Genomic DNA, 22,756 nt, shown 5'->3' on the forward strand with positions numbered 1-22,756 from the left:
GTCATTCAACCCCGGAGCTGCAGTGTCAGCCAAATAGTATTGCAAAGGGCAAAACTCGTGGGTTCAAGGTCAGATTGTCATACGTATAGGGGAAGCGCTCTGAGAGCTAGTGTAGGCAGACATTCCTGGTGCTGCCACATCAACCAGTTGCGACCATGTGCTCCCAAAGGCACAGCGTGTCACCGTCCGGTCCGTTGACTCCTCACTTCAGTGTTCTATCGGGCTCCTTGATGAGGGCACCTGATCCTCATCTGAATCGGCAGCATAAAGACTCTGGCTTACATCTACTGGACGCTGGACCGTCACCTGAGCCAGTGCTGCAATGCATGTTCCGGGCCGCCGAGAATAGTGGACTCTAAGTTGCTTGGGTCCTGGGAATTCTTCGGGAATTCTGTCTCTTTGTGTTCAGCTAAGTGATTGCCGGCCGTTTGCCGCTCCATGTGCTACTCTGAATCAAGATACGAATTGTCTGTCGTTGTTGGTTTTGTCGTCTCGTGTCCATCTGAGGATTGCTGGCCGTTTGCCGTGACTCTGAGCCAAGGTATGAATTGTCTGCCATTGTTTGGTTTTGTCGTCTCATGTCCAAGTTTGAGTCCCTGCTCCATGTCTGAGTCCAAGTTCGAGTCCCGGCTTCATGTTGGAGTCTAAGTTGGAGTCCAGGGTCTGTGTCTGAGTCCAAATCCAAGTCCAGGCTCTGTATCCAAGCCCAAGTCCAAGTCCAGGCTCCGTGTCCGAGTCCAAGTCCAAGTCCAGGCTCTGTGTCTGAGTTCAAGTTCAGGCTCCATGTCCGTGTCCAGGTCCAGGCTCCGTGTCCAATTCTAAGTCCAGGCTTCGTGTCCAAGTCCAAGTCCAGGCTCCATGACCAAGCTCTGGGTCCAGGCTTCTCCGGTTTTGTTGTACAATGATCACGTCCACATAGGCATCTAATCCTCACACTCCGGCTTTCTTTGCCACTGTTAATAAACACACTTCTGTTAACATTACCTATGTGTCGGTGTCCTGCACTTTGGTCTGCTCCCTACGCTCTTTGTAACACAGCAGGTTTGTCAGGTAGATCATCAAACACAGAGGTAGACCTTTATCTCTTCGTGGAATGGTTTGATTTATCTCGACTGAACCAGCCACCAGCACCAGGGTAGGTGCAAGTAACATATTTATCTCAGCCAAACCTACCGCTAATGCCAGCACAGCCACAAACAGCATTGCCACAAAGAAGTGTCAAGTTGCAACCACTAAAACAGGCTGATAACCAGTGCAAGCCGATTGTTCCAAACAAAATTAACTGTTGGCTCAAATCCTACAGGTAATCATCTTCAAGAGGGAGGTGTTACAGCAAGCCAAAACAACAAACACCCATTGGTCAGCTGACAACCAAGCCCAGGCTGACTTTCAGTGATTGGTCATTGATCCTAACAACGTCTTGAACATTCATGGGTAAACCATTTAAATAGTCAGCCTTGGAATGCAGTGTTGATGTTTTTAAGTCCATGTGGTTTTACTGAATAAAGGTTTATTTCATGTTCTGGCTTTGTTCTATCTCCTGACTTTGGGTCTCATCAGTAACAACAGGCACGGGAACACAACAGTTCCTACAACTGAGCAGGAGCTGGACTTCAAAAAGTCCTTAGTTGGCTATGAAATGCTTGATAAATTATGAGTGTAGAAAGGGGAAAAGTGAATGCAAATCTTTCTCTCATGAAAGCTGAAGCTTGTCCAACCGACACCTCGGATCCTACACACAGGAACTGATTGTACTGTACGACTGAGTTCTATGACAGACTGAGTCATTACGGAAGGTCTGCAGACTACTCTTACCCAGTCCTACAATAAAGGGACCACAGCCAATCTGTTCATGTGACCTTAACTGGGAGTCTGGGACATGCCATACCTTGACAGCTAATGCCTGCAACACCAAATGGTTCTGGCACTAAACCTGACTGTAATCCCAGTGTAAATTCAAAGCAGAGCATGTTATAAACAACAACAGATGCTATTGGATTTGCTTCACCCTTGCAGCTGTGCTCTTTAAACTGGATTAACTGTCTTGTAATCTCCCCCAAGCATCCACGTGTCTGCACCAGCTATGAATAACTTGCATTCTGCCATTAAAGTTCAGGATTTAGTTTTGGCAATCTAATATCCACATCTTTGAATTTCAGAAGTAAGTTTATTGTCTTTTCTTATTAGGCACCTTTATATAAAGCCAGAACATTTTTAGTGATCTTAAATGAAGATTTTGTTGAAATGATTGTCATTGACAAATTGCACAACAGCTGACAAATGAACATACCTTATTTAGAATTTCGAATTGGTTTATAGTATTTAAGTTACAACAGGACTGAATAAATTGCGCTTCAGGAAAAGAGAGGTAACCTAGAAGCCTAACGCTAATTATGCTAAAAAAGAGCTTGTTATCTTCCTTAACACCAGAGTAAAAGCTAGCTTACAATTTATTCAAAGCTGAATTTGTAAATCTGTTGCTGGATTATCACATTACTGTTGTGAAGTATTATTGGCCAATACTTGGCTGAAGTGACATCAATAAATGGTGCATTCCATATTGAACATAGCCTAAGCTTCTCTGGACAAGACAAAGGCTGTGTGGTGTTACTGTTCATCAATGGAGTTTAGCTTTCTGGAACCTTTGTCCACTACACCAATCCCGTCTTAACCCTACCCTCACTATGTTGGACTCTACTGTGGATCCCTTTGGAGGATTTGAAGTGTAGACATGGTTGGTTGAGAATGGGATTTGGGTCCTGCAGGGCTCAAGACCTGCCGCAGGGCCCATGACCTGCCGCAGGGCCGTCCTCTGAAGAAGAGAAAATACATTGTAATCAGTGCTGAACCATGAACAATAAACAGCAAATTGTAGAAACACACAGCATCTATGCAAATCAAACAAGAGTTAACATTTCAGCTTGGAGAAGCTTCATGAGAACTGTGAAAATACATATTGCTTTCACATTCCAGAGAGGATGTGGGATGTGGGGTAAGAAGCTGGGGGGTGGGGTGTGGACGGTCATGGAAAAGACATGAAGCTATTTTTGATCGATTGAGGCTGTGGTTGCTGTAATATTGGGTTTACAGAGAGAGAGAGATAGAGAGAGAGAGAGAGAGAGAGAGAGAGAGGGAGGGGAGAAGGAGAGAGAGAGAGAGAGGGAGGGGAGAAGGAGAGAGAGAGAGAGAGGGGAGAGAGAGGGAGGGGAGAGAGAGGGAGGGAGAGGGAAGGAGGGAGAGGGAAGGAGGGAGAGGGAGGGAGAGAAGAAGAGAGAGAGGGAAGGAGAGACAGAGAGAGACAGAGAGAGGGAGGGAGAGGGAGGGAGAAAGGGGGAGAGAGGGAGGGAGAGAAGGAGAGAGAGGGGGGAGAGAGAGAGAAATACATGCAAATATATGAAAGTTGAAAGGTGTAGGTCAGAACTGTTGCTAATTCCTGAAACCAAAAAGAGAATGTTAGAAATAAACATATCAGACAGTGTCTATCAAAAGGGAAATGATGAGTTAAGGAAATCCTTACAGCAAAGCTCATTCATTTTGTTTACTCGGTGATGCAGAAGTGAAGTAGTCCCTTTGAGCCATGCTGCCCTAGAAACGCCTCAACCCTAATGAAACCTAACCTAATCATGGGACAACTTCAAATGACCAATTCAAATACCCAGTACATTTTTGGACCATGGGAGGAAACTGGAGCACCCGGGGAAAGACGTGTTCCAAGGAGAGGACATAAGGAGACTCCTTACAGAATGGTGCCAGAATTTTACTCTGAACCAGAACACCCTGAGCTGTGATAGCATCGTGCTACCATGGCACCCCAAACATTACCTAAGGTTGAGGAATCAACCGATTTTCAGATAGCTGTGAATATATTCCTTAATCATTTCAAGTTCATAAAGAACTTTGACCTCTATTTAATATGATAATTTTCAACATGTTTCTACCAAGCAAGAAATCCTGGAAGTGACAGGGACAAACTGGAAGGCAGTTGATTGTGCACCGTATAGTATCTTGGATGTAATCCAGGGCCAAAATGTCTGAAATTCTGGACAGCAATCACTTTCCATTGTCCCATAAATTATTAAAGATGAAATGAAATCAGAAGTCTAACAGTATGCTAAAATCTACTGAAAATATAACTTTGATTCAATAATGTCGAGGGAATGTTGATGGCAATAATTTACCATGTTTTTCCATCGTCAATAATGAAGTAAGGCAAATTGTTATGCTTGGTTTGGATATTACAAATTGGCACAAGTTCTATTCATGATTCCATTAGCTTTATTTAGCACTAGGGCATTTTTATTATGTGAGAGTCCTTCATGTAACCTTTGTCAGTTATTACAGAATCCACAGGAATCCCTGTTAAGACTGTTGATTAGAAATATTGACACACTCTTAAATGACCACTGGAACGCCTGACTCATTTTTAGAAAAGCCAAGCTAAAAGAGTTGAATTGATAGGGTGCTGGTGACTCCCTAGTTCATAGTTGGAAGCTTAACATGAGAGCTTAACATTCAAAGATACACCTCATATTGAAAGTTCAGGCAGGTAGGCAGAGGAGGTGGGGTGACTCTCTTGGTAAAAGCTGAAATGAAATCCGCAGAAAGAGATGACATAGTATTGGATGATATAGAACCCTTGTGGGTAGAGTTGAGAAAATACAAGGAAAAAAAGACCTTAATGGGAGTGATATATGGGCCCCAAAACAGAAGCTAGGAAGTAGGATATAACTTTGAACAGGAAATAGAAAAGCTATGTATTAAGGATAATGGTACGATAGTGTTAGGGGATTAAGTATGCAGATAACTTTGAAAAATTAGGTAGGTGCTGGATCCCAAGGGAGTAAATTTGTAAAATGTTGAAGAGATGGCTTTTTAGAGCAGCTTGTTACCATTAGGAGAATGACAATGCTGGATTGGATGTTGTGTAATGTACCAAATTTGATTAGGGAGCTTAAGGTAAAGAAACTTTGGGAGGCAGTAATCATAATATGATGGAATTCATTCCTGCAGTTTGACAAAGAGAAGATAAAGTCAGATGTATCAGTATTACAGTGGAGTAAAGAAAATTACAGAGGCATGAGAGAGGTGATGGCCAGAGTAGTTTGGAAAGGGACATTAGCAGGGATGGTGGCAGAACCGCAATGGGGCAATTTGGAAGGTGCAGAGAGATTCTCCCAAAGAAGTATTTTAAAGGGAGTTTGAGGCAACTGTGGTTGAACAAGTGAAGTCAAAGACAGCATAAAAACAAAACCGAAGGCATATGATATAGTGAAAACTAGTAGGAAGTTCAAAGATTGGGAAGCTTCTAAAAACCAATGGAAGGCAACTATAAAACCATAAGGAGAAAAAATATGAATTATGAAGGTAAGCTAGGCAAAAATATCAAAAGTGACACCAAAATTGTTTTCAAATATTTAAAGGCGAAAGTGAATATTGGACCCCAGATATTGGAGAAGTAGTAATGGGGGATATCGAAGTGGCAGATGAACTTAATAAATATTTTGCATCGGTCTTCATTGTGGAAGACACTAACAGTATGTCAGAAATTTGAGTGTATCAGGGGGTAGAAGTGAGTGTAGTTGCTACAACTATGGAGAAGGTATTTGGGAAGCTGAAAGGTCTGAAGGTAGATAAGTCATGTGGACCAGATGAACTACAACCCAAGATTCTCAAAAAAGTAGCTGGTGTCATAAGGTGGTGGCTGGAAATGGACCCAAGTGCAAGACACAGACACTGAAGTACTAAGGACAGGACTAGGATACAAGGTGAGGGCTAGAACATGGACACGAAAACTGGGAACCCGGAACAGGACTGGACAAGAGAGCTAGGAGCCAGGGCTTGGAGCTCCGAACCAGAGACTGGACAAGGACCCAGAACCTGGGTCTTGCCTCTGGCTCAGACCCCAGAACTAGGCAAGGATGTGACTTGGCTGGCAGGCAGGCGAGGCTGGAGTCTTCAGGCTTGGGACCTGAGGGGAGGCTTGGGACCTGAGACTTGAGGCGAGGCTTGGGACCCAAGACTTAAGGTGAGGTTTGGGACTCGAGACTTGAGGCGCGGCTTGGGACCCAAGACTTGAGGTGAGGCTGGAGACCCGCGCGGCTGGAGACCTGAGGCTGGAGACCCGAGGCTGATGACCAGAGACTTAAGGTGAGGCTGGAGACCAGAGACTTGAGACCTGAGGCTGGAGACCAGAGGCTTGAGACAAGGCTGGAGACCAGAGACTTGAGTTGAGGATGGAGACCAGAGACTTGAGGCAAGGATGGAGACAAGAGGCTTGAAGCAAGGATGGAGACCAGAGGCCTGAGGCTTGGGGTCTTGAAGCTTGGCTAGGGGCGAGGCTTGAGGCTTGGGGTCTTGAAGCTTGGCTAGGGGCGACGTTTGAGGCTTGGGGTCTTGAAGCTTGGCTAGGGGGCGAGGCTTGAGGCTTGGGGCGAGGCTTGAGGCTTGGGGTCTTGAAGCTCCTCCTGGGCAGGGCGTGGTACTCCTGGGCAGGGCATGGATCACCTGGGCAGGGCGCAGAACTCCACCCGATGGAGGCAAGGGACAGGAAGGAACAGGAACCATCCGCAGGGTAACGGCAAGATGACCTGGCTTACCCGGCGGAGGCAAGGGACAGGAAGGGAGAGAACCAACTGTAGGTAACGGCAAGATGGCCTGGCTTACCCGGCAGAGGCAAGGGACAGGAAGGGATGGAACCAACTGCAGGGCAACGGCAAGATGACCTGAGTTACCCGGCGGAGGCAAGGGACAGGAAGGGAGCTAGATACTGGGTAGCTCCAAAACAAGACTTCAGGCCAGATGAGGCAAGAGTTACCAGCAAGACAAGGCAAGGCTTCAGGCAAGGCTTCAGGCAATGCAAGGTGAAACAAGAACCTCAGGTGAGGCAAAAGTTACTGGCAAGACAAGGCAAGGCTTCAGGCGAGGAAATAGAAGGCAGGGGAAGGGATACAAGGAGTAAGAACAAGAACAATCCAGCAGCCATGGCCTGGTCTCTGGAGGTATTTATGCAGCCAGCCCCAATGAGAATCAGCTGCCTTAATGAGTGCTCAACAGGAACAGGAACAGGGCAGACAAGAAAACCTGGAGCAAGGGTTGATGGACCGGACTGTGAACCGGAATGCGGACTTCACGGACCGGACCTTGACAGCTGGAGAGATTGTGGAGGCATTAGTAATGATCTTTCAAGAATCACTAGATTCCAGGATCATTCCAGAGGACTGGAAAATTGCATATGTCACTTGACTCTTTAAGAAGGATTGAATTGAATTGAATTGATTGATTTGACTTCATTTCTTACATCCTTCACATACATGAGGAGTAAAACCCTTGATGTTACATCTCCATTAAAATGTGCCATGTGCAATCATAGTAATTTACCATAATTTATAATAAATAGAACAGTCAGTGTAATATAGAATACACTCAAATCAGCCTGAATTCATCAGTCTGATGGCCTGGTGGAAGAAGCTGTCTTGGAGCCTGTTGGTCCTGGCTTTTATGCTCCATTACTGCTTCCCAGATGGTAGCAGCTGGAATAGATTGTGGTTGGGATGACTTGGGTGCCCAATGATCCTACGGGCTCTTTTTAAACACCTGTCCTTGTAAATGTCCTGAATCATGGGAAGTTCACAACTACAGATGCACTGGGCTGTCCGCACCACTCTCTGCAGAGTCCTGTGATTAAGGGAGATACAGTTCCCATACCAGGCAATGATGCAACCAGTTAGGATGCTCTCAATTGTGCCCCTGTAGAAAGTCCTTAAGATTCCATACCAAACTTCCTCAACCGTCTGAGGTGAAAGAGGCACTGTTGTGCCTTTTTCACCACACAGCTGGAGTGTACAGACCACGCGGGGTCCTCGGTGATGTGGATGCCGAGGAACTTGAAGCCGTTTACCCTCTCAACCCCAGATCCATTGATGTCAATAGGGGTTAGCCAATCTCTATTCCTCCTGTAACCCACAACCATCTCCTTTGTTTTTGCGACATTGAGGGAGAGGTTGTTTTCTTGACACCACTGTGTCAGAGAGATCACTTCTTCCCTATAGGCCATCTCGTTATTGTTTGAGATAAGGCCAATCACTGTAGTGTTGTCGGAAAATTTAATTAGCAGATTGGAGCTGTGAGTGGCAATACAGTCATGGGTATACGGGGAGTAAAGGAAGGGACTCAGTACACAGCCCTGAGGGGCTCCTGTATTGAGAGTCAGAGGGTTGGAGTTGAGGGAACCCACTCTTAAAACCTGCTGGCAATCTGACAGGAAGCCCAGGATCCAGCTGCACAAGCTGGGGTTAAGGATGAGGTCTCTGAGCTTCTTGTCGTACCTGGATGGAGCCATGGTGTTGAATGCTGAACTGTAGTCCAAGAACAGCATTCTCACATAAGCATCCTTCTCCTCCAGATGTGTAAGGACGGTATGTAGAGCAGTGGTTAATGCGTCATTGGTCGATTGGTCGTGTCAGTAGGCGTATCGTAGGGGGTCCAGTTTGGGTGGTAGCAAGCTGCAGATGTAATCCTTGACCAGCCTCTCAAATCATTTGCTTATTATTGAGGGGATTGAGATAGGACGCCAGTCGTTCAGGCATGTTACCTTGGTCTTTTTTGGTACAGGGACAACGGTGGATAATTTGAAGCAGGAGGGCACTCTGCACTGGGAGAGGGAGAGATTAAAAATGTCAGTAGACACACCTGCCAGTTGTGCTGCACAAATGTAACTCCACTCTTTAAGGAGAGAGGCAGAAGAAAGAAAATTATAGGCCAGCTAGCCTAACTGCAGTGGTTGGGAAGATGTTGTAGTCCATTATTAGGATGAGGTTTTGGGGTACTTGGAGGCACATAATGAAGTAGGCCAAAGTCAGCATGGTTTCCTTGAGGGGAAATCATGCCTCACAAACCTGTTGGAATTCTTTGAGAAAATAACAGGCAGTATAGGCAAAGGAGAGTCAGTGGATGTTGTTTACTTGGATTTTCAGAAGGTCTTTTGACAAGGTGCCGCACATGAATCTGCTTAATAAGATAAGAGCCCATGGAATTGAATGAGAAGATTGGCATGAGGCAAAGAGCGAGAATAAAAGGGGGCTATTCTGGTTGGCTGTTGGTGACATGTGATGTTCCGCAGGGGTTTGTGTTGGGACCACTTCTTTTCACATTATATATCAATGATTTGAATGCAGAATTCATGGTTTTGTGGCCAAGTTAGCAGACGATACAAATATAGGTGGAGGGGTACATAGTATTGAGGAAGTAGGGAATCTGCAGAAAGAATCGGACAGATTGGGGGAACGGGCAAAGAAGTGGCAGGTGGAATACAGTGTAAGTACGTGCACGGTCATGCACTTTGCTAGAAGGAATAAAGGTGCAAACTATTTTCTAAATGGGAAGAAAATTCAAAAATCACAGATGCAAAGGGATATAGGAGCCCTTGTGCAGGATACCCTAAAGCAGGGGATCCTGGCCTTTTTTATGCTATGGACCCCTACCATTAATTGAGGGGTTGGGAACCACTGCCCTAAAAATTAACTTGCAGGTTGAGTCAGTGGTAGGAAGGCAAATGCAATTTTACCATTCATCTTCAGGCGATTGGAATATAAGGGCAAGGATGTGCTGCTGAGGCTTTATAAAGCATTGGTCAGACCACATGGAGTATCGTGAGCAGTGTTGGGCCCCTTTCCTAAGAAAAGATCTGCTGGCGTTGGAGAGGGTCCAGCAGAGGCTCACAAGAATGTTTCGAGGAATAAAAAGATTAATGTATGAGGAGCATTTGATAGCTCTGGGCCTGTACTTGTTGGAGTTTAGAAGAATGAATGGGGATCTCATTGAAACCTACTGAATATTGAAAGGCATAGATGGAGTGGGTGTGGACAGGATATTTCCTATGGTGGGGGAGTCTAGGACTAGAGGGCACAGCCTCAGAATGGATAACCGTCCATTTAGAAGATGAGAAGGAATTTCTTTAGCCAGAGGATGATGAATCTGTGGAACCCATTTTCATGGATGGCTGTGAAGACCAAGTCATTGAGTATATTTAAATCAGAGGTTGATAGGTTTGTGGTTGGTCAGGACGTCAAAGGTTACAGGGAGAAAGCAGGAAAATTGCGTTGAGAGGGATAATAAATCAGCCGTGATGGAATAGCGGAAAAATCTCGGTGGATTGAGACTCCTATGTCTTATGGTCTTACAGTAATGAGATTTCCTGGAAAAGATTTGTAAGCTGGGGAGGACCTTATTCCTGAGGGATGCAAGTGAAAACCCACCCCCTCATGGGTAGCTCCTGATAATGCTAATACTCCTTGGGAACCCAAGCTCAGTCAAGGAATCCTTGCCAATGATGGCACATTCCAAAGAGGTCTCTGTTGATGCCAAAAACATCATCATCATCATCATCAGATGCCATTCCCGGTTTGAGCTTTGACTGCCATGGCCCACACACTCCTGTTTTGGGTCAAGTGGATCAATTCATTGGTATTCATTTTCAGTTCTCTGGCCGCTGTCTCCATCATCATTTATCTTTGCTTTCCTTTTGCTTTCTTCCCTTCAATCTTTCCCATAATTACCGTGCATTCTAACTCCTCTTCCCTAATCACATGTCCAATGAAGTTACGTTGCCTTTTCATGATTTCATACATTATTTCTCTTTTTGTGTTTGCTCTGTTCGTGACATCTTTGTTAGGTATTTGTTTCGTCCATGATATTCTTTGCATCCTCCTCAAAAACCGCATCTCTGCTGCTTCAATTTGTTTCCTCATGTTACGAGATATTGTCCAACATTCTGATCCATATAACATAACTGGATAAATGTAACATTTCAATACTCTGAGGTGGGTTGCCATGCCTAGTTTAGTATTGGTCAGTATACTCTTCATTCTTGTAAAGGTGTCTTTTGCCATCCCTGTTCTTCTTTTGATGTCCATGTCACACCTGCCGTCTGATGTCACCCAGCTTCCTAAGTAGTAAAAGTTCTGTACTTGTTTTATGTCTTGCCCATTTATTCTCAGCCTGCAGATAGGATTCTCCTTCTTTTTTGGATATCACCATACATTCTGTCTTTTTGCAATTGATAGATAGACCCATTTTTGCACTTTCTTCAACAAGTATATCAATTAAGTTTTGTAGTTCTTCCTCCATACTTGCAATTAACAGAGTGTCATCTGCATATCTGAAATTATTGATGTTTTCACCACCAATTTTGATTCTCAAGATGTCTCTTATTTTTTGTAATATTGTTTCACTGTACACATTAAACAAATCAGGGGAGAAAACACACCATTGTCTAATGCCTCTCTTGATTTTCATAAACTGACTCACTATTCTGACAGTGGCAGTTTGTTCCCAGTACAGGTTTCTGATTAGGCAGAGATCTTTCAAATCTAGATCTAGAGTTTCCTGTAATATTTCAAATAACTTATTGTGCTTCACTTTATCGAATGCTTTTGTGTAGTCATTAGAACAAACAAACAAATCTTTTTGCACTTGAATAGCTCGTTCTGATAGTATCCTTAATATCAATATCACGTTTCTTGTACCTTTGTCTTTCACAAAACCACATTGTTTTTTACCTATTTCAGCTTGTATCTTACTTTTAGCTCTTGTCATCAAAATTCTTAGAAGTTTCTTAGTGATATGACTCGTTAAACTTATGGTCCTATGTAATTCATATTCTATTGCTCCAGGTTTCTTAGGAAGAGTGATAAATACTGATTTTTTCATCTCTTCTGGTATTATTCCAGTCTCTTAAATGTCATTGATTAAATCAGTAAGTTTTTCAATTCCATTATCTTCAGGGGCGATAATTTGTTCTATTACTAATTCATCAGGAACTGCTGCCTTTCCTTTCTTTATCTTATGATGCCAAGAACATCAAGGGAATGAAAATAGAAACTGCTGGAACACTTAGCAAATTAGACAGCATCAGTGGTAGGAATGACAGAGTTCACCTTTCTATATGAAGGCCCTTCATTAAAAGTGAGAACATCAAGAGAATCTCTTACTGACAAACTGTTGCATGAAGTGACTGAGGAGAACCCAAGTGCAGGACACAGGCACGAAGATTTGACACAGAGACGGATTTGGACATGACTTCGACTCGGAGCCTGGAACTTGACTTGACTTGGACTCGGATCCTGGATCTGGACTGAACTTGGACTCGGAGCCTGGATCTGGACTGGACCTGGAACACGGAGCCTGGACCTGGAACATGGAGCCTGGAACTGGAACACGGAGATGACAACACCAAGTAAAGACAGACAATTCATATCTTGGCTCGGAGGAGTGGCAAATGGCCAGCAATCCTCAGCTAGACACGAAAAGACAGAATTCCCAACTCAGAGTAGTGGCAAACAGCTGGACCTACTCAGCTGGAAACAAGACGACAGAAACCAAACAATGACAGTCCATTTGTATCTAGACATGGAGAAGCTCATGAAGACAGTCACTTATTCTTTGCGGCTAGGAAGATGGTCCCTTAATCTTGGTGGCTTGGAAGACGGTCCTTTATTCTTAGCCGCTCGGAGTGGCGACAATCAGCCAGAACATGAAAATGACAGAATTCGCATCTTAACTCGGAGTAGCGGCAAAATGGCCGGCAACTCAGCGGGACATGAAAATGACTGAATTCACTAAGCAGCCACAAGCACCGAAGCAACTTAGAGTCCATGATTCTTGGCTGCCGTGGGATGAGCATATCTGCACTGGCTATGGTGATGAACCAGCCCCAAGTAGCTATAAGCCGGGGTTTTTATCCTGCCGGTTCGGATGAAGATCAGGTGCCCTAATCAAGGAACCCAATGGAACACGGGGAAAAGGAAAGTAACTGAAATGAGTAGTTAACAGACCGAACCATGCCACAAATTCATAGGGAATGTCTGCATATAATGACACGTACATAGGGAACCCCCGATAACATCAATGTCCTTCTGGGGAAATGTTGCTGATACAAATACATACTGAATGGACCCTTGCTTATTCTGACTATACTACAAGGGAAATTCTACTAATATTGGTACATAGCCAGAGCATTACTGCTAATGCCCCTACATTTCAAGGGAGCGCTTGCTAATATTAATACTTTCATTCAGAACCTCTGTTGATATGATGCTGAGATACATCCTAGGATGCACTGGAACACATCGCCAGTGATGTAACCTTGGGTCACGGGTGTTTTGGGTCTTGTAAATTCAGATGTTCTTGCCCAGGGGAGAGTTGATCAGACTGAACTCAGTCAGCGTTGATCAGGCCCTGGCTTGTGTCCCAGCAGCATTGGTCCATGGGTCACACCTCTTGATCCATAGCCATCTGGAGGCTCACTCAGCAGCCTCTGTGACGGTCCTGATGGCTCTTTTCTTTGCAGCCTTCGTAATGCCAAGGAGAGAGTAGGTTCTGCACAGTGAGCGTCCAGCAAACCTTTACATCCCACCTCTATAAGCTTGCATCATGCCCTCCACCCCTGTCCATGGCACTGCTTCACCAGCTCCTGGTATTTGTTTTTCTTTCATTCAAATGCCTCCTCAGTCCAATCTTCCCAAAGAACTGTCCGTTCTACCATGACCACCTGCTTATCCCAAGGAAATTCCTAATAATATCAATGTATCTCTAGGAAATCTCTGCTAATTGTAATTCATTTTGAGAGAGTCTCCAATAAAACTAATATATTCCTAGGGAACCCATTGGTACCAACACTCTTTAAGGACACCCCTGCGAATACCAATACATTTCAAGGGATCCCTGCTAGTACTGATACGTTTCAAGCCAAGCCCTGCTAATACTGATACATTTGGAGGGAATCCCCACCAATAACAATACATATCAAAGAGACCCTTTCTAAAAAAAGTAGCTTTGTTTGTCACATGTACATCAAAACATACAATGAAATGTGTCATTTTGCATCAACAACCAATACACTGCAAGGATAGTGTTGAGGGTACCTATGCCTACTGTGCCAACATGGCATGCCAACAGCTCACTGACTCTAAACATGTGTTGGTCCTTGGAACATGGGAGGAAACTAGTGCACACAGTCCAAGTGAAAACCATCTTTACAAACAGTGTCTGGAATCAAAGCCCAATCAGTGATCACTGGTGATGCAAAGTGATTTCAGTCACTGCTATGTTCGTGTTATGTTCCTGAAAAATCCTTGCTAGCACATAACAACTACGAGCAGAAATGTCCTTTTCTAATTTCCTCGGAATAAATATCAGCTGCTCGATGCTATCTGATGTCGCAATAACTGCATTGTTTACATACATATTAGCATATAGTTGCCTGGTGAGTCAACAGAAAAAATAATGTCTTTAGCTGCCTGCTGGACAATGCAGCTCCAAGCAGAGAGAAGTCAGAAGATCTTCTGAATACTCCCAAACTCCCTGAGCCAGTCTCTTCTGCCACTGCCACACTTCGCAGACTTTTCAGGCCAGCATTTCATTCTGTAAAGAGAGTACAGAACTGGCAACACCAAGGAGAGACAGAGTTGAAATGCTGGTGACAGAAATTAATGTTTTATGGAGACAGCACTCATTTCCAAGCTATTCACTAAAGTGACAAGAAGATGGATAATCAGCTGTAAACACAAGTTCTCATTTTAGACAAAATTCTTTCTAGACGATGTGGATTTACAAAAATGTGAAAATTCTTTTGTGATGCCTCATGAAACACTATTCTTGTAATACTTCGTTCTGTCAAACTGTGGGGATTTTGTTTGTAAGCAAGTCTGATTTAATAAGATCACTGACCATATGGTCCTGATTATTCTGCCTTTCAAATGTAATAAGGAGGATCAACATTTCTTCCAGGTTTAGCAATATTTTTCACAAAGTTATAGGCAAGTAAGTTGAGATTCCACATAATTTGAGTAGATAATGAAACAATGAGATGTGCAGAACTAATAACATCAGTTGTCCGTCATGCATAAAAATAGATTTTCACATACCACGATTGCAGTTAAGTAAAGACAAATGGAATATTTTATGAAATTCCACTTTGAATTACAACAATTTATGCAGCAAAATTAGTGCACAGTTTATTCACATCATAAGAATACACTTTATATCAAAAACAGAATTTCTTAAAATAACCCATTTCTTACTGTGAATACGTATATTTTCCATCCGGCTTGATTCCAATTTCAAGCGAGTGGGAGCAATGAAAAACTACTGTGCAGAACACTGGCCTGAAAAATAAGAGAAGTCCAAAACTAAATTAGGTCCATATTTGTTTGATGCCACTCAGGTGATAATGCACAAAAGGAGGAAGAGTGGAAGATGCTCAACACATCTGTCAGTCAAGGCTTGCCTTTGATCGATGAACTTCTCAGTTCACTGGCTGCTCACGGTGCAGCACCTGTGTTTATAGAGGCTGCCGCACTATTCCTAACATAGCAAGTTCCTGTGGCAGGGAGACCCAGCTGCACACTAATCCCATGGCACAGGCCCTGGAGCTCATGTGCCTGGATTCAACCTGACTTTTTAAGGTTGGCCCTTTGTAACTGCATCCAGATTGAAAAAAAGCATCCTTCCAGTCAAGCAACACCTCTAGAACATAGAACATAGAATAGTACAGCACAGTACAGGCCCTTCGACCCACAATGTTGTGCCGACCCTTAAACCCTGCCTCCCATGTAACCCCCCCAACCTTAAATTCCTCCACATATCTGTCTAGCAGTCTCTTAATTTTCACTAGTGTATCTGCCTCCACCATTGACTCAGGTAGTGCATTCCACACACCAACCACTCTCTGAGTAAAAAACCTTCCTCTGATATCCCCCTTGAACTTCCCACCCCTTACCTTAAAGCCATGTCCTTTTGTATTGAGCAGTGGTGCCCTGGGGAAGAGGCACTGGCTGTCCACTCTATCTATTCCTCTTAATATCTTGTACACCTCTATCATGCCTCCTGTCAGCCACCTCCTCTCCAGAGAGTAAAGCCCTAGCTCCCTTAATCTCTGATCATAATGCATACTCTCTAAACCAGGCAGCATCCTGGTAAGTCTCCTCTGTACCCTTTCCAATGCTTCCACATCCTTCCTATAGTGAGGCAAGCAGAACTGGTTATCTCCAAAGCACTGAGGTAACCAGTTATATAGCCGTAAAGACATGTAAGCCATAAGATATATTGTACAAACGGTAGATGGCTGCGAGCTTTAATATAGAGCTACACCATTCTCAGCCTGGGAGACATGGAGACACTAAATAAATATACCACAACACTATGGTTTTTCTCAATTTCTATTTGCAACATCCACAGGCAAATCAATTTTCTTCAAAGTTACATGATGAAAGTAGATAATAATTACTAAGAAGGAAGCTGAGTGGTGACCTGATAGAAGTTTATAAGACTGAGATGCATAGACAGGGTAGATAATCAAAATCTTTTTTCCCATGTCAAGGAGATCAAAAACGGAGTGTACAGATTTCAGGTGAGAGGAAGAATTTTGAAGATGATTTCAGAATAATTTGTTTACACAGAGAATGGTTGATAATCTGAATCTTGTTGTCAGAGGAGTTAGTAGAGACAGATGTAAGCACTATTTAAAGATAATTAGACTGGGATTTAAATTGGCAAGGAGTAGAAGAATGCAGAGTCTGTGAAATCAGATCGGACCAGAGTAGCACAGTAAAATGATTGACATGGACATGGTAGCTCAAAGGGTGGCTTCTGTGCTGGACATCTCTATGACTGCAGGAGTGGGAACATTGGACTTTTTTTAAGCAATTTTGAGCACCCTCTTAAATCATCCTTCTGACCGCCTTCACATGCCCATGCAAGGACCAGATGTAGTAAATTACATTATGAAAAGCGACATTTTATATAGTGGTTTTCTGTGCAGAGCCATAAGACCATAAGATATAGGAGCAGAATTCGGCCAGATCTCCGTTATTTCATCACGGCTGATTCATTTCCCTCTCAGGCCTGATCTCCTGCCTTCTCCCCATAACCCTTCATGCTCTGACTAAACAGGTATCTATCAACCTCTGCCTTAAATATACACAATGGCTTGAGTCCACTGCTGCCTGTGGCAATGAATTCCACAGATTTGCCACTCTCTAGCCGAAGAAATTCTTCCTCATTTTCATTTTAAAAATATGTCCCTCTATTCTGAAGCTGTGTCCTCTGGTCTTAATCTCCCCCACCATAGGAAACATCCTCTCCACATCCACTGTATTGAGGCCTTTTAACATTCGATTCAATATTCAACAATGAGACCTCTCCCCCCCGCCCCAAAGAGCCAAAAAACTTTTGCCAAAAATGTAACAACAAAGAGAACAAGTTGTCACACTTTGCAGTTCTGAAGATGGTACCAATCAATTTACAAATATTACCGGAAGTTGGTCTTAAATGCAAAGCAAGCAGTGCACAACAGTAAAGAACTTTTGCTGATTCTGTAATGTGTCTCCAGTATATTTCTCCCAATGATAGGGCAGGGCTTCAGGTGCTGGGTTGTAAGGGGAAATGGTAGGAGAAGATTGGGGTAGGTGCTGAGTGGTGTGGGCAGTGTCACCGCCTGGTATGAGAACTGTACTACCCTCAATCACAGGGCACTGTAGAGAGTGGTGCGGACAGCCCAGCGCATGTGTGGATGTGAGCTTCCTTCTATTCAGGACTTTTACATCACAGGTGCGTAGAAAGGGCCCGGAGGATCATCAGGGACTCCAGCCAGCCCGATCACAAACTGTTTCAGCTGCTTCCGTCTGGCAAAGGGTACCGCAGCATTAAGGCCAGGGCCAATAGGCTCCGGGAGAGCTTCCTTCACCAGGCCATCAGGTTTATCAATACATATTGATCTGATTGCATAGCAGCCTGTACATTGTATCTGACTGTCCATTAGTGTTGCCAACTGTCTTGTATTAGCTGGGACATCCTGTATATTGGGCTAAATTGGTTTGTCCAATACGGGACCGTCCTTGTCCCGTATTTCCCCCGCTAAGGTAGAGTGTTCCTATGAAACTTTTTGTGCCGAAATGGCGTAAAGCGAAGAAGCAATTACCATTAATTTATATTGGAAAAATTTTTGAGCATTCCCAGACCCAAAAAATAACCTACCAAATCATACCAAATAACACATAAAACCTAAAATAGCACTAACATATAGTAAAAGCAGGAATGATATGATAAATACACAGCCTATATAAAGTAGAAATAATGTATGTACAGTGTAGTCGAGAAGATTAAGCCAAAACCGATTTGTAGAAAGAAATCCGTGCGTACACGCATGGGCAATGTGCACATCACGCATGCGCACACAGGTGCCCACGCGAGGCTTCATGGTCATGGTAGTCTTTCTCGGAGTAAACACAATTGTCCCGTATTTGGCTGCTACTTTTGTCCCTTATTTGGGAGTGAGAAAGTTGGCAACCCTACTGTCCATAAATGTACACAAAACAATTATGTATACAATCTTAAACAACAGGAATTCTGCAGATGTTGGAAATTCAAGCAACACACATCAAAGTTGCTGGTGAACGCAGCAGGCCAAGCAGCATCTATAGGAAGAGGCGCAGTCGACGTTTTAGGCCGAGACCCTTCGTCAGGACTAACTGAAGGAAGAGTGAGTAAGGGATTTGAAAGCTGGACGGGGAGGGGGAGATGCAAAATGATAGGAGAAGACAGGAGGGGGAGGGATGGAGCCGAGTGCTGGACAGGTGATAGGCAAAAGGGGATACGAGAGGATCATGGGACAGGAGGTCCGGGAAGAAAGACAAGGGGGGGGGTGACCCAGAGGATGGGCAAGAGGTATATTCAGAGGGACAGAGGGAGAAAAAGGAGAGTGAGAGAACGAATGTGTGCATAAAAATGAGTAACAGATGGGGTACGAGGGGGAGGTGGGGCCTTAGCGGAAGTTAGAGAAGTCGATGTTCATGCCATCAGGTTGGAGGCTACCCAGACGGAATATAAGGTGTTGTTCCTCCAACCTGAGTGTGGCTTCATCTTTACAGTAGAGGAGGCCGTGGAAAGACATGTCAGAATGGGAATGGGATGTGGAATTAAAATGTGTGGCCACTGGGAGATCCTGCTTTCTCTGGCGGACAGAGCGTAGATGTTCAGCAAACTGGTCTCCCAGTCTGCGTCGGGTCTCACCAATATATAAAAGGCCACATCGGGAGCGCCGGACGCAGTATATCACCCCAGTCGACTCACAGGTGAAGTGATGCCTCACCTGGAAGGACTGTTTGGGGCCCTGAATGGTGGTAAGGGAGGAAGTGTAAGGGCATGTGTAGAACTTGTTCCGCTTACACGGATAAGTGCCAGGAGGGAGATCAGTGGGGAGGGATGGGGGGGACGAATGGACAAGGGAGTTGTGTAGGGAGCGATCCCTGCGGAATGCAGAGAGAGGGGGGGAGGGAAAGATGTGCTTAGTGGTGGGATCCCGTTGGAGGTGGCGGAAGTTACGGAGAATAATATGTTGGACCCAGAGGCTGGTGGGGTAGGTGAGGACCAGGGGAACCCTATTCCTAGTGGGGTGGTGGGAGGATGGAGTGAGAGCAGATGTACGTGAAATGGGGGAGATGCGTTTAAGAGCAGAGTTGATAGTGGAGGAAGGGAAGCCCCTTTCTTTAAAAAATGAAGACATCTCCCTCATCCTAGAATGAAAAGCCTCATCCTGACAGCAGATGCGGCGGAGACGGAGGAATTGCGAGAAGGGGATGGCGTTTTTGCAAGAGACAGGGTGAGAAGAGGAATAGTCCAGATAGCTGTGAGAGTCAGTAGGCTTATAGTAGACATCAGTGGATAAGCTGTCTCCAGAGACAGAGACAGAAAGATCTAGAAAGGGGAGGGAGGTGTCGGAAATGGACCAGGTAAACTTGAGGGCAGGGTGAAAGTTGGAGGCAAAGTTAATAAAGTCAACGAGTTCTGCATGCGTGCAGGAAGCAGCGCCAATGCAGTCGTCGATGTAGCGAAGGAAAAGTGGGGGACAGATACCAGAATAGGCACGGAACATAGAGTGTTCCACAAACCCAACAAAAAGGCAGGCATAGCTAGGACCCATACGGGTGCCCATAGCTACACCTTTAGTTTGGAGGAAGTGGGAGGGGCCAAAGGAGAAATTATTAAGAGTAAGGACTAATTCCGCTAGACGGAGCAGAGTGGTGGTAAAGGGGAACTGATTAGGTCTGGAATCCGAAAAGAAGCGTAGAGCTTTGAGACCTTCCTGATGGGGGATGGAAGTATATAAGGACTGGACATCCATGGTGAAAATAAAGCGGTGGGGGCCAGGGAACTTAAAATCATCGAAAAGTTTAAGAGCGTGAGAAGTGTCACGAACATAGGTCGGAAGGGATTGAACAAGGGGTGATAAAACAGTGTCGAGGTATGCAGAAACGAGTTCGGTGGGGCAGGAGCAAGCTGAGACAATAGGTCGGCCAGGACAGGCAGGTTTGTGGATCTTGGGTAGGAGGTAGAAACGGGAAGTGCGGGGTGTGGGAACTATAAGGTTGGTAGCAGTGGATGGGAGATCCCTTGAGCGGATAAAGTCGTTGATAGTGTGGGAGACAATGGCCTGGTGCTCCTTAGTGGGGTCACGATCGAGGGGTAAATAAGAGGAGGTATCCGCGAGTTGTCGCTGTGCCTCGGCAAGGTAGAGGTCAGTACGCCAGACTACAACAGCACCCCCTTTATCAGCGGGTTTAATAATAAGGTTAGGATTAGTGCGGAGGGAGTGGAGAGCAGAGCGTTCCGAAGGAGTGAGGTTGGAATGGGGACAAGGTGCGGTGAAGTCGAGACGGTTGATGTCCCGTCGGCAGTTGGCAATAAAGAGATCCAGGGCAGGCAGAAGACCAGAGCGGGGTGTCCATGAAGAAGAGGAGGGTTGAAGACGGGAGAAGGGGTCATCGGTGGGGGTGGAAGAGTCCTTGCCGAAGAAGTAGGCTCGGAGACGGAGACGGCGGAAGAAAAGTTCCGCATCATGGCGAACACGGAACTCGCTGAGGTGTGGGCGAAGGGGGACAAAGGTGAGGCCCTTACTGAGAACAGAGCGTTCTGCCTCCGACAGTTGAAGGTCGGAGGGGATGGTAAAGACCCGGCACGGATGAGAGCTGGGATCAGAGGGGGGAAGGGGGAGGCTGGGTGTTCCTGCCATTGATCTCGGCGGCTCCAACACCTCAGGACATATTCAAAACCCGGACTCCAGCAACGACCATGGACACCTTCACAGCGATCGCGCAACCACCAACTGTGACTCCAGCCTTGAACTCCAGGCCGGGTCTTTATGTGCTGCTGTTGTGACTCCCGTCTCCCCTTCCCCCACCACCACTCCGCAGCCCCGTCTTCCTCAGATCCCACCGTCAGCTCCTGGGCCCTCAGAGGCTCCATCTTCCTCTCACCCCAACCCTCCCCTCTCCATTGACACCCCCAGCCTCCCCCCTCCCCCCTCTGATCCCAGCTCTCATCCGTGCCGGGTCTTTACCATCCCCTCCGACCTTCATCTGTCGGAGGCAGAACGCTCTGTTCTCAGTAAGGGCCTCACCTTTGTCCCCCTTCGCCCACACCTCAGCGAGTTCCGTGTTCGCCATGATGCGGAACTTTTCTTCCGCCGTCTCCGTCTCCGAGCCTACTTCTGCGGCAAGGACTCTTCCACCCCCACCGATGACCCCTTCTCCCATCTTCAACCCTCCTCTTCTTCATGGACACCCTGCTCTGGTCTTCTGCCTGCTCTGGATCTCTTTATTGCCAACTGCCGACGGGACATCAACCGTCTCGACTTCACCGCACCGTGCCCCATTCCAACCTCACTCCTTCAGAACGCTCTGCTCTCCACTCCCTCCGCACTAATCCTAACCTTATTATTAAACCCGCTGATAAGGGGGCTGCTGTTGTAGTCTGGCGTACTGACCTCTACCTTGCCGAGGCACAGCGACAACTCGCGGATACCTCCTCTTATTTACCCCTCGTTCGTGACCCCACTAAGGAGCACCAGGCCATTGTCTCCCACACTATTACCGACTTTATCCGCTCAGGGGATCTCCCATCCACTGCTACCAACCTTATAGTTCCCACACCCCGCACTTCCCGTTTCTACCTCCTACCCAAGATCCACAAACCTGCCTGTCCTGGCCGACCTATTGTCTCAGCTTGCTCCTGCCCCACCGAACTCGTTTCTGCATACCTCGACACTGTTTTATCACCCCTTGTTCAATCCCTTCCGACCTATGTTCGTGACACTTCTCACGCTCTTAATCTTTTCGATGATTTTAAGTTCCCTGGCCCCCACCGCTTTATTTTCACCATGGATGTCCAGTCCTTATATACTTCCATCCCCCATCAGGAAGGTCTCAAAGCTCTACGCTTCTTTTTGGATTCCAGACCTAATCAGTTCCCCTCTACCACCACTCTGCTCCGTCTAGTAGAATTAGTCCTTACTCTTAATAATTTCTCCTTTTGCTCCTCCCATTTCCTCCAAACTAAAGGTGTAGCTATGGGCACCCGTATGGGTCCTAGCTACGCCTGCCTTTTTGTTGGGTTTGTGGAACACTCTATGTTCCGTGCCTATTCTGGTATCTGTCCCCCACTTTTCCTTCGCTACATCGACGACTGCATTGGCGCTGCTTCCTGCACGCATGCAGAACTCGTTGACTTTATTAACTTTGCCTCCAACTTTCACCCTGCCCTCAAGTTTACCTGGTCCATTTCCGACACCTCCCTCCCCTTTCTAGATCTTTCTGTCTCTGTCTCTGGAGACAGCTTATCCACTGATGTCTACTATAAGCCTACTGACTCTCACAGCTATCTGGACTATTCCTCTTCTCACCCTGTCTCTTGCAAAAACGCCATC

The 22,756-nt window shown here is 45.6% G+C and overlaps 1 long non-coding RNA gene across 2 annotated transcripts in view; it reads right to left on the minus strand.

Moving 5' to 3' along the window:
• LOC134336488 (uncharacterized) overlaps window positions 1-22,756 on the minus strand; it is a 74,868-nt gene that overhangs the window by 14,264 nt on the left and 37,848 nt on the right. Inside the window, exon 3 of one of the 2 annotated variants that reach the window (XR_010015803.1) lies at window positions 15,078-15,161. The exons of the other annotated variant lie outside the window; for it this stretch is intronic. This is a non-coding gene — a long non-coding RNA (uncharacterized LOC134336488). The remainder of the gene's footprint in view (window positions 1-15,077; window positions 15,162-22,756) is intronic. 2 annotated transcript variants of the gene reach the window in all.

This window comes from Mobula hypostoma, chromosome 22, assembly GCF_963921235.1.
Source record: "Mobula hypostoma chromosome 22, sMobHyp1.1, whole genome shotgun sequence".
Taxonomy (NCBI): domain Eukaryota; kingdom Metazoa; phylum Chordata; class Chondrichthyes; order Myliobatiformes; family Myliobatidae; genus Mobula; species Mobula hypostoma.